Genomic DNA, 11,425 nt, shown 5'->3' with positions numbered 1-11,425 from the left:
TCACATGACACAGTTTCATATGCCACAATTTTGATTCATTTTCAGTGGCTTTGGAAACAAAACATGCACCTCCTCTTGAAACAGCTTCTTTCATATTCAATTCATACAAGTTTCCATTTCTTGGTGCCATCATCATAATCATTTCAGGTGGAATCACAAACTCAGGTTTTAGAATGAAACAGTGTGAATCATCAAAACTGACTTTGTATCCCTTATCACACATTTGTGATATACTTAGCAGATTGTACTGAAGAGCATCAACATGAAATACATTATCAAATGATACTTTTCCATTTGTTAAGATTCCTTTTCCAACAATCTTTCCACCATTTTCATCACTACCAAAAGCTACAGGACTTTCAAACTTTTCTTCATAATTGACAAGAGACCTCTTGTCATAAGTCATGTGCCTAGAACAACCACTATCCATGTACCATATGTCATTTAGAGGAGTGGACTGTTCCTGCACATAAGAAAAAGTTTGATTAGTTGAGTGATGAAGTGCAAGCCTTATCAACTTGCAGCTTATCAGATTCAGTTTTAGACACAGCTTGGGAAGTGAGTGTTGTTGGTTCAGGATCTTCATGAGTGAGTTCTAGATTGTCTGAATTGTCTGTTTTATAACCACATTCTCTTGGAGTTTTGACTAGTGAGGTTGAGTTCTGGTACTCAGTAGAGTCAGTAGCATACTCTTTTATCACATAGTCCTTCTTTTCACAGTAATCTCTCACATCAGGAACTGTTTCAACTTTGGTTTCAGTCTTAGGTTTCCAAAGGAATCCTTCAGGTTCAAATCCATGTTTTAACAAAAACATCTCATCACCAGTGAATTCTGTTGGTTTCTTTCTAGGATATGCATCTTTTCTTCTTGTCTTCTCACTGCTTGATGATCCTAGAGAAGTATCGGATTTGACAGATTGAGTATCATGTTTGAATCTCAAAGGCTGATAGTTCTTTTTGATCACTTTCTCATGCTTCTTAGGAGATATACTTCTTCTTGCTGATTCAGTCACTTGCTTCTTTGTTTTGACATCAGCTTTCTTCTTAATCCTTGTCTCCTTTGTTGATTGCTTTTCTTCTCTGTTCATGGTTTTATTTCCACACACTTTTCCTTTTCCTAGATATTCATCATACTTCTGTTTGTACAGAACAAAGTCTTGGCCATACTTTGTTCCATCTGGGACATGAAATGGTTGAAATTTCAATCTTTCATTGCATGAGTCTGTATGGTGTCCATATTCATCATACTTCTTGCACCATACCTTTCCTTTGAATTTTTCATGTTCTTTTGGTTTCTTGAATCTTTCACTAGGCTTGGGTGACTTGACTCCTAGAGTCTTCTGATTCTTTAAACTATCAAAGTTAATTGAGAATGGCACAAACTCCTCAATCTTGATATCTTGTCTTTCAAGTTTGCTTTTGACAAACACAACTTTCTCCATAATCATAGGTTCTTCATCACTGCTTTCTCTAATCCTTGATTGTCTCTTCTCATATTCTTCCATAGTTACTACTTCTCCAACATCTAACACCTCATGACTAGAAAAGACTGGATAAACTGGGATAAAATTTTCTGTATCAATTTCTTCAGTCACCATCTTCTTTTTATTTTGTTTTATCATTTCCAATGCAGCTTTGCTTGGTGGTCTGACTGCATTGTAGCTTATCTTCTTCCTTTCACAAATGTCAAAATAAACATGTTCTCTCTTTGGTCTTTCATCCTGTTTCTTCATTCTTGGTGTGACAGGTGGATACTTTGGAAGTTTATCAACTGCTTTTGGTTTCTTGTATCTTCTTCCTCTCTCAGCAGCTTTAATTTCCACTTCAGTAATTTGATCACTTAAATCACTCAAGTCATCTTGGTTCAAATCATCAGACCAAAGGTCATCTTTAGAGACTTGAACTCCAATTGACTTTTCTTCTTTCAAGTCTTTCTTCACAACAAACTCTCCTTCTTCACTCACCTAAACATTCTTGTACAAATCCACAAGTTCTTGTTTGTCTTGAAAGACATCTTTGAATTGTTGTAGATATGCATTTATTTTTTCTTTATCAACTTTTGGCATAAAATTGTTGTTGAAAGGTGGTGGTACTGCTTTGTACTTTTCTTCTTCTTTAACTTGGTTTAAAATTCCACAGATGTTTCCAGTGGAGACCAAGTTCTTCAATAATTCATTGTCAGCTTGCAGTTTTGTGTTTAGCACCTTCTCTTCTATAATCATTTTCTTCAACCCATCAATTTTAGTGGTGAATCTTTTCTGAGCTCTGTAACTGTTTACACAGTCTTCTTCCAAACTTTTCATTCTTTCTTCACTCACTATTTCACTTGCCTCATATGCATTGATGATACTTTGTTTCTTAAAACACTCACTTTCCAGCTTGCCTACTTTCATTTTCAGTTAATTGATAACTTCAGTTAAATCAATAGTAGGAGCAAAATGTACCTGAGATGATGATCCATCTTCTTTCTCAATTATAGCCATGAATGCCACATTTTCCCTCTTGATATCATCTGCAATATCTTCTTCATGATTGCTCCAATCAAAGTTACCTTCATGTTGTGTTGTTAAAGCAACATTTCCTTGATTTTTGATCTGGTTTTGATTGGCTGGAACAGTGTTGTTAGGAACATTTTGAAGGTTTTGGTTGTTGTTTCTATGAAAACTTTGATTTTGAGGTACTCCTTGATCATGATTGTTCATTTGAGGTTGGAAGTTGTTGAAGTTGGGATTATAGTTGTTGTTGGGATTGTTGTTGAAGTTGTTAGTGTTTGGTCTCTGCTGATATTGAGGCTGCTGTTGATACTGCGGGTGCTGATTTCTTGGTTGATTATGAAATTGGTTTACTTGGAAATTTCTTGGCATGTTACATTCTCTTGCAAAATGACCAGGCTGTTGGCAATTGTAGCAAATGGCTTTTGACTTGTCAAAACCAATTCTTTCATTTGGTCCTGATAGGAGTGACCTACCAGTCCTGTTGTAAAGCCTCTTGCTTCTAAGAGCCAACATAGCTGCTTGCCACTTCAAATCCATGTCCTCCAAATCATCAGCATCTATCTGCTCAAGATCATCTTGTACTACACTTGTGTGAATTAAGTTCTTTGCAACAAATGCATTATATGACTCAGTGAACATTAAAAGCAATGTTTGTGTATCACTGCTTTGACCATGTCCACCATTAGTGTGAGGAACATTTCCACTTGCCATAGAGGCAGAATCAGTGTCATCAATCAGCTGCACATTGAACCTCTGCTGGTTTTCTTTATTACTTGTGCTCACACCAACAAATGATTTTGGAGTATCATAATTGAGATCAACAGGTTCTTCAGTGATAGGTATCTGTTGTTGATTCTTGGTAGTCAAATTGCCCATAGGTGTAATCAATGCATTTGAAACATTGAAGCAGGGTCTTTCCTCCTTTATCATCTCATTCTCTATCATCTCTATCTCAGCAGCTTGAAGAAAACACACTACATCATCCACTTTTAGCTCATTGAAGTTATGCTTTGTGAGGATGAACTTGCAGGCAGTATACCATTCCTTTGGCATAGAGTTGAGCAGCTTGGTATTGAGGTCAAAGTCAGTCATGACATAATCTGTGGTTCTGAGATCATTCACAATTCCCAAAAACCTCTCCAGAATTGATTTCAGCCTTTCTCCTTCTTTATACTTGAATCTTTCTAGCTGCTGCTTCAATCTCTGCTTCTTGATGTTTTTGAGTTCAACATTTCCCTCAAACATTTCAAGTATTGCATCATACATTTCCTTGGCATTGGGATGATGTGCAACCTTGGTAAGTATTTCCCACGACAGACCTAGCTTCAACATAGCTAAAGCCTTGTCATCTACTTTTCACATCCTTTCTCTCACAGCAACAGTTGCTGTCGGATTTGCACCTTCTGCAACTTCCCCTTGTGGACCATTCTTGATGGAGTTCCACATATCAACATCATTATAGCAAACGGCTGCTTCAAACAAGACCTTTCATTTTGTGAAATTTTCCTGTCCATATAGTCTAGGAATCTTGTTAGTAGACATCTCTTGTTCCTTGTAACCAGAAATTTTGTGAAATCAAAAGTAATTTCTTTGTAGAAACAGAATTTTAAAAATAATCAGATCTGAAGAAATCGATTGTTCAGATCTGAGTTGTCTGATGCGATTAGAACAAGTTTTATATATAAAGATTAAAACTTTAAATAGAATAAGGAAGAGAAAACACCAAAAGATTGTAGATCTGGAAGAAAAATGAAGAATAGAGCTGCTGACGTCACTTTTCAATGTAACAGTAGTCTGCTTACGTCATTCTTCTTCAAATCTTCATTCAGCAACGATCTTTCCAAAATAGCGGCTACAAGCTCTGATACCACTTGTCTGGTCCCTTGATTTCAGCTGGATCTTACTTAATCATGTCATAACTCACACAAATAAAAGTGTCGACAAGAGAGTTAATGATGAGTTGCTATATTTAGAACGATAACCGTTTGTTAAAGGCGGAATCAATAACAAGCATACGGTTGCTTAATCAGTATTCAAAGGTAACCAACACAAACAAGATTCACTCAAAAGATTTCCATTCATATAACATTCATCATACAAATTGGATAATCGATTTAGGGTTTCTTGAAGGAGGGTTTTTCCGTACATATTCTAGGGCAGCCGTCACTTTCAAGAAAATATTCTTTCTTATCCAATAAGTATAGAGGCTAGAATCCGTCTTAGGCGGCATGCCCTAAAACATTCTATTTATAGGCATGCCACCGTAGGACAGCTGTCATTCCTTCTAGAAACCCCAAACGTAAATACATATTCAAATTACATAATCAGAAAAGAGTCTAAGTGTAAAGCAAGTCTTCCGGGTAGGCTTTACATCAATCTTCATTTTCCGAGTACGCTATGTACACTGTCATCCTTCAGGACTTGGTAAACATAGAAGTGTGCCCGGGATCAGTTTCCGGGTAGACTTTACTTAAAGAGTATTTTACCAAGTAAAATACTCACCGGGTAGACTTCAATCTTCTTGACTTTGCCAGACTTTGCCCGACAAACCCTTACGAGCAACCTTGTTCTTCAATGGTCCATTTCATGTCCTTGCTATAACATAACTTATTAGCAAAGTATACTCGGGAGTACTGTTCCTTGCTTGAGTTGAACTTTGCCCGATGTTACTTAAAGATATTCATCTAGATCATCAAGCTTGTTCGGACCATCATTATTAATGAATACCTTGCCCGATCTTCCAATCACTTGGCTTCAAGGACTTGGTTAGCCAAAAGCTTACAAGGAAGTGAACTTTTCTTGGCTATGAAGAACAGACTTGATTGATAAAGTGAACCTTGCCCGGATTTACATAAACTAGTGAACCTTACTCAGCAATGCACTAATTTGCAAACCCTGCTCGGATATCCACTAAAGAAGACTTCTTGAAGATAACCTTGCCCGATAGACAAAATATCGTACCCGGCTAAGTAAAAGCTTGCTCGGAGGTCTAAGGTGTGCCCGGATCCATACTTAGCGAATTCTGAGGAGGTTGAGAAGATTCCAATCTTCCATATACTTCATTTTGGTCAATCTTTGACTTAACATTAATTGGAATGTTGGTGTCGGCTTCTCCATGTTTTATCCAAGTAGTATAATTCTTATCAATTCCAAACCTGTACAAGTGATGTTCTACCTCGTCTACACTTAGAGATACGTGGTTCACACACCGAACACATGGACATGAAACAGAAATTGGTGGTGATGTCTTCTCGCAATTACCAACTGTAAAATGTATAAATGCCTTAACACCATCTCTATATGCTTTACTGCACCTGTCGCCTACTGACATCCAAAACTTATCGATCTTCCAAGAATTTTTTTATTAACTGTGTCATCAACGATATATATATATATATACTAATTAACGCCAATAAATGTAATTGACTAAAAGAAAAAATATTTGGTACTCACTTGAGATTAATGAAGCTGTTTGGTAGGATTGAGATTGATGAGAGTTCAATAAATACACTAGCAGATCATTTATTAGGGTTTGGTGAAATTGTGAGATTTTAGTTGGGCAATGCTAATTGATTTGGGAGTCTTCCAGAAGATAACTCGATTAATTGGCGGGTAAAAATAAAAATTTTAAACTTCTAAATTTCGTTATATAAATATTAGAAGAGTAGCTATGACGTTCTTAGGGTGTAGCTCAAACGGTTGAGGCGCTTCTGATTAAACATAGATTGCAAATATCGCGGGTTCGAAACTCAGGATGGAACATATTTTTATTGATTTTTGATAATAACCTCTTTTTAATGAAATATTATAATAACCTCTTTTTAATGAAGTAAATACACTGTGATTTTGGAAACACTCAAACTAAACTACGGAAACACTCACATTAAACTACTCATTAAGCCTTTAAATGCATTCAGAAACATAAAAATACATCATAATAGCTGGTCTAAAATCATAACAAAGTTTCTTAGCTTTTAATTACAAAACTAATTAAAAGCCTTAAAAACAACAAGAAGCAAATAAAATACAATATATTCTCTGTTTTTTTTTTTGATTCAATCCTTGAAGCTACACTCCTTACAAGTTGATCCTCTAATGACTTATTTGCCCTTATCAAGATAGGAACTATGTCTGTACATCTTGTGCACACATCAGATCTTGTGGACGAAACACAATCAGACCATATAAAGAAATCACATTTTTTGCCCTAAGTTGAAAAAAATATAGGGTTTATGGTCAACAATTGTAGATGAATTCCAACTTTATTTGCAATTTCACTAACCTGAGATGCACAATTGTAGAACCTCCGACCTGGATTTTTGTTGGTGCTTGATGTTCTTTAAATGGCTTCTTGACCACAAAAACAATAAACCTGAGATCGATTGCTTCTGTTACTGGATGTGGTGGTCCTCGATGAGATTTCTTCCATGGTGAAAAAGGAGTTTTTATTGAAAACAAAACTGGATATATAAGTATATATATATATAGGAGGGTTTAGAAAGGAGTTGTTGTACACATGCTTTTTATTAGCGTTTTAGGATATTTATATATGTCTTTGTACAGTAGCAGGTTGAAAGCGTAATAGACTCTTTTGAACAATTATATAACATATTTAACCTAATTGATTACACACATTTTTAACAAAGAAAGATGAGAACCATTAATCCATATTTACCATTCATCAAAAGATGCATCACAAAAAGTACCCTTAATTACAATACATAAAACATGTTAAGAAAGCATTTTAAGATAATATATATTTACCATTCATCAAAAGATGCCATACAAAAAGTACCATTAATTACAATACATCACAAAAAAACCAAGACCAGCAAAGCTAACATCACCATCACTCCGCCTTGTCCACAGTCTCCGCCCCATCTCCTTAAAACTCATGTTGGTTGACACGGTAGTTATGGTGTCAACCAGGGTCTCACACACTGAGTCATAGCTTTCAGACTGTTGTTGCTGATAATAAGCAACCATTGCTCGAAACTCATTGTCGTCTTCCCACAACATGACTTTACAGGAGTGGAAGGTCTTTGTTTTTTTGGCTGCGAGTGTAGCCCTAATCGCTTCGACTTTCTTCAACAAAGAGTCGTCTTTCTCTTTCTGAAAATCCATTGTTTTTTTCACTATGGCCTTCACGGTTTTCTCAGAAGAATTCATTTTTATTATCTTTCTGAAACTGTTAGTGTGATTGAATAACCAAACTTAATGTAGTTAAGTTTGATTTGTAGTAAGATATAGTAAGATCTAGTAAGATATAACTTAACTTTAATGTAGGTTATCATTACCATAATATTTTTCCTGGCATTTTTGACAGGTGAGTATAATTGTGATCAATTAATTCTGACATGTGATATAAATGCAAGTAATCTCTAGATTAAACAAAAACACATGAGACAAGTTACTATTTGTCCGGTGCGTTTCCCAAGCTTGGGACACCCTTTTGTTTTTTTATTACAGAGTTACTATTCGTCCGTGTGCGTTTCCCATGCGTGGGACACCCTTTTGTTTTGTCTGTAAGCCTTTTGGTTATATATACCTACACCACATTTGTGAAACTCATATACCTACATAATTTTAAATTATTTTTTTTAGTTAATAATGAATTGCTCATCATCATCATCATCATCATCATTATCATCATCCAGATCCTACAAGGCTGCCCTCAGAATGCGAATTGAGGCTCAAATCGAGGTAGATAAAGCTTGTCCGGAAACTCTTACTGAATAATTTGTAAAGACTAGCAACAGCTTGGATGCCAGGGATCTCATTACAAAAGTTCTTACTCGGATGCCCGCTAGTTGTATCCGAGATCTTGCTGTTTTTTTATGGTTGATGTAGGACAGAGAGAGCTTGACGAGTTAAAACTATTGGGCAAGGCAATTCTTGAACTGAATTGCTCAATGGAATTGAAGTTGAAGTTTCTTATGTCACTCAGAGATTAGTGGTAATAAAATTTGTATGTTTGTGATGGTGTGTTTATATGTGTGTTTTGGTAATAATAAAATTTTTTTGTTTGTGTTAAAACATTGATTCAACATGTAACTATTATCTTAAAGTGCATTACAAACTGATAACAGAAGACTAGAGATCTTAAAGTGCTATCTTAAAGTACATAGCAGTCAATTTTGAAATCATTCAAATTTTTTGTTGCCTTTTCATAAGTTCAACAATCAACTCTTCTCCGGTTAAATGAATGTCGTCATTTTCATGGAATAGCAGTGTTTCTTGATAAGAGTATTTCTGTGTTGGTTTATATCCGAGAGGAGGATTTTGCACAAATACTTGAACCTCAAACCTTTTAGCCGTGTTTGTTGTATAGGGGCTTCCTTTTTGAGATTACACCCCCATGGTCTCTTCCCATAATATTTCTCCATGTGCCTCATATCAAAAATACCACAATCTATTCTATTACTTGTTGTTCTCCATGTCATCTTCAATCTATTGATTGTTGCTACTTGGATTTGCTGAGTAATGGGGTGTTTGATTGTTTTATGATACATGCAAAAGACGTTTCTCTACACAAAATATAAAGCAATTTAAGTATTTTGACAATTTTTATAACAGGTATGTATGTTTTTTGGGTTAAAGGTATATATGTTTACCAGTATATCAGGAGTCTTTCCATATCTTTCTTTAAATTTCTCTCTAATTGCTTTTGATTTGTCTTCTAAGCTTTTAAACTTTGCATCAGCTGGTATTTCTTGATTTGCACTGCTGTCAAGTAATTCTATCACTCCTGTTTGAAGATTGAAGGTAACCACAAAGATATGATCGCGTTGTAGAATTGGCACGAGCACAATAGCAACCTCCTTGAGTGATAGAATTCCACTCCTTACCATTTCTCTTTCGATGTTATCTGAAAACACATCCAGTCTTTCTTTGTCTATGTAACCCCTTGACTCAGCATAATGGTCACTTGTCTGTATAATAATTAAAATGCAGATGATTAAAGCGTTTATTGTGCATTTTCTAATAGTACAAACAAAATAGATTAATTTGTACCAGCACGGTGCTTGAAGCAAAGAATCTGAACGGTAATGCTGCAGAGTTTTTTCTTTTCTTCATAGTTCATTACTTCAACGAATGCATCCATTGCATTAGTGGCTATATAAATGCCAGGACAGAAGCTTTCAAAGACCACCTTGAACGATTCTGTGTGAGCGGACTTGTAGACCTCCTCCCAAATGTCTCCAAGACAAAAAATATATACTCTGAAATTTTTTGTTCATCTCCTGTGACACTAGCGGATACGTCAACCTCTCTCAGAAGATATGCAGAGTTCAGTGTAATGAGGGTATCATTTGTTGACAATCCGGTGTCATCTGTTAAACATAAAACAACTCACTTTAAATTTGGCTGAAAATAATTGTAACTATTATTAAATAACTTCAACCCCTTTTGGTTTTTATTTATAATTAAATACCCTCTTTTGCCCACGCAACCACTGTATTAACAACTTCATCAATATCTGCGCATGAGACATTGTTTTCTTGACCTACATCACCTGCATAATTTTTTACGACAGCCAAAGATGTAATATGTTCAACTGTGATTATAATTAAGCTGGTACATATATGATATACCTTTCTGAGCAGCCACTAGACCACCAACACCAACATCTTAATCAACTGCATCACACAGATGTAATAAGTTTAAAATAACAGCATAAGTGTTTTAAGAGCATTTTAATTATACTAATAATTAATTTAGCCCAAATACCTTTTAGAGCATCCACTGGACCACCAACACCAACATCTGAATCTTGTGTTTTAGGGACCACATTATTAGTGAATCTGTTTTCCCATTCACAACATCTAGCAAAGATATTCTCATTTGATGGATGTCTATCCTTTCCTTGACGGACCAACTCGTTGACCTCGGAGCAAATTTTATCAAATTTCTTCAACTTGTTATCCATTGCCTTATTCCAAGACTGTAAAAAGAAAATATAGTTATTGTTAATTCAAAAACATTTTCAATTTATCCCAGCCGGTTGTAATAGAGTTAAATAATAGTCAACAAGCACGATAGGCATTTGCAAACTTAAAGGTGAATAATGGCTTACATAATCATCCAAATATTGTTCAGCTGTTTGATTGGCATTATCTGTTTCAGATGCACTTTGACCATCTGTTTTTTAATTACATATAATGTTGTATTACATAAAATTCATGTGGAGATAAGAGATATGAGAGTTTTTTAGAAGAAAATAACAAGTTTAATACCATGTTCTTGTTTCTCCTCAGCTGTAGTGTTTTCTTCAACTCCAGGCTTACCGGCAGCACTAATCGTCAGAGCAGCAGCAGCCACAACAGCAGTCTCATCAAGTCTCTTCCCGGCAGCACTAACTGTCACAGTAGCAGTATCAGCAACAGCAACATCAGCAGTCTCATCAAGTCCCTTCCCGGCAGCACTAACGGTCACAGCAGCAGAAGCAGTAGCAGCCGCATCAATCCCTTTCCCGTCAACACTAAACGTCACAGCTAGCAGCAGCAGCAACCTCAGTAGCATCTTCTTCTAAGGGAGGACCATTATTCTCCAAGTATTTTTCCATCTTATTAAGAGTAGTTGTTGTTATGTAGTTGACTGCAGGCGTTGTGACGGGAGTCCCAAATGGACCATATTTTTCTAGTATTCATGCGTGTAAAGCATCACAAGGAAGGTGATCAGACCGTTGTATTGAACGTTGATACTTCTCCATTCTTCCTTTGTCGTTTTCAAGTTTTCAATAACATAGCTGCACCAGTCCATATTTTGAATATCCGAGGTTTTATCAATGGCGGCGATGAATCGTTGATTGACTGTTGTTGATTTTGTCACAAATTCTATACAGGTGTTGACCAACACAAGAAAATTAATCTTAACAATTCACCAACTCCTTGATCTGCGGCCAGTTTGTCTTTCACATGCTTTAAATT

This window comes from Bidens hawaiensis, unplaced genomic scaffold (assembly GCF_021521415.1).
Source record: "Bidens hawaiensis isolate Kalapana, Puna unplaced genomic scaffold, B.hawaiensis_p1.1 tig00042372_1, whole genome shotgun sequence".
NCBI classification, from domain to species: domain Eukaryota; kingdom Viridiplantae; phylum Streptophyta; class Magnoliopsida; order Asterales; family Asteraceae; genus Bidens; species Bidens hawaiensis.
Note: the sequence above shows the minus strand (reverse complement) of the source record.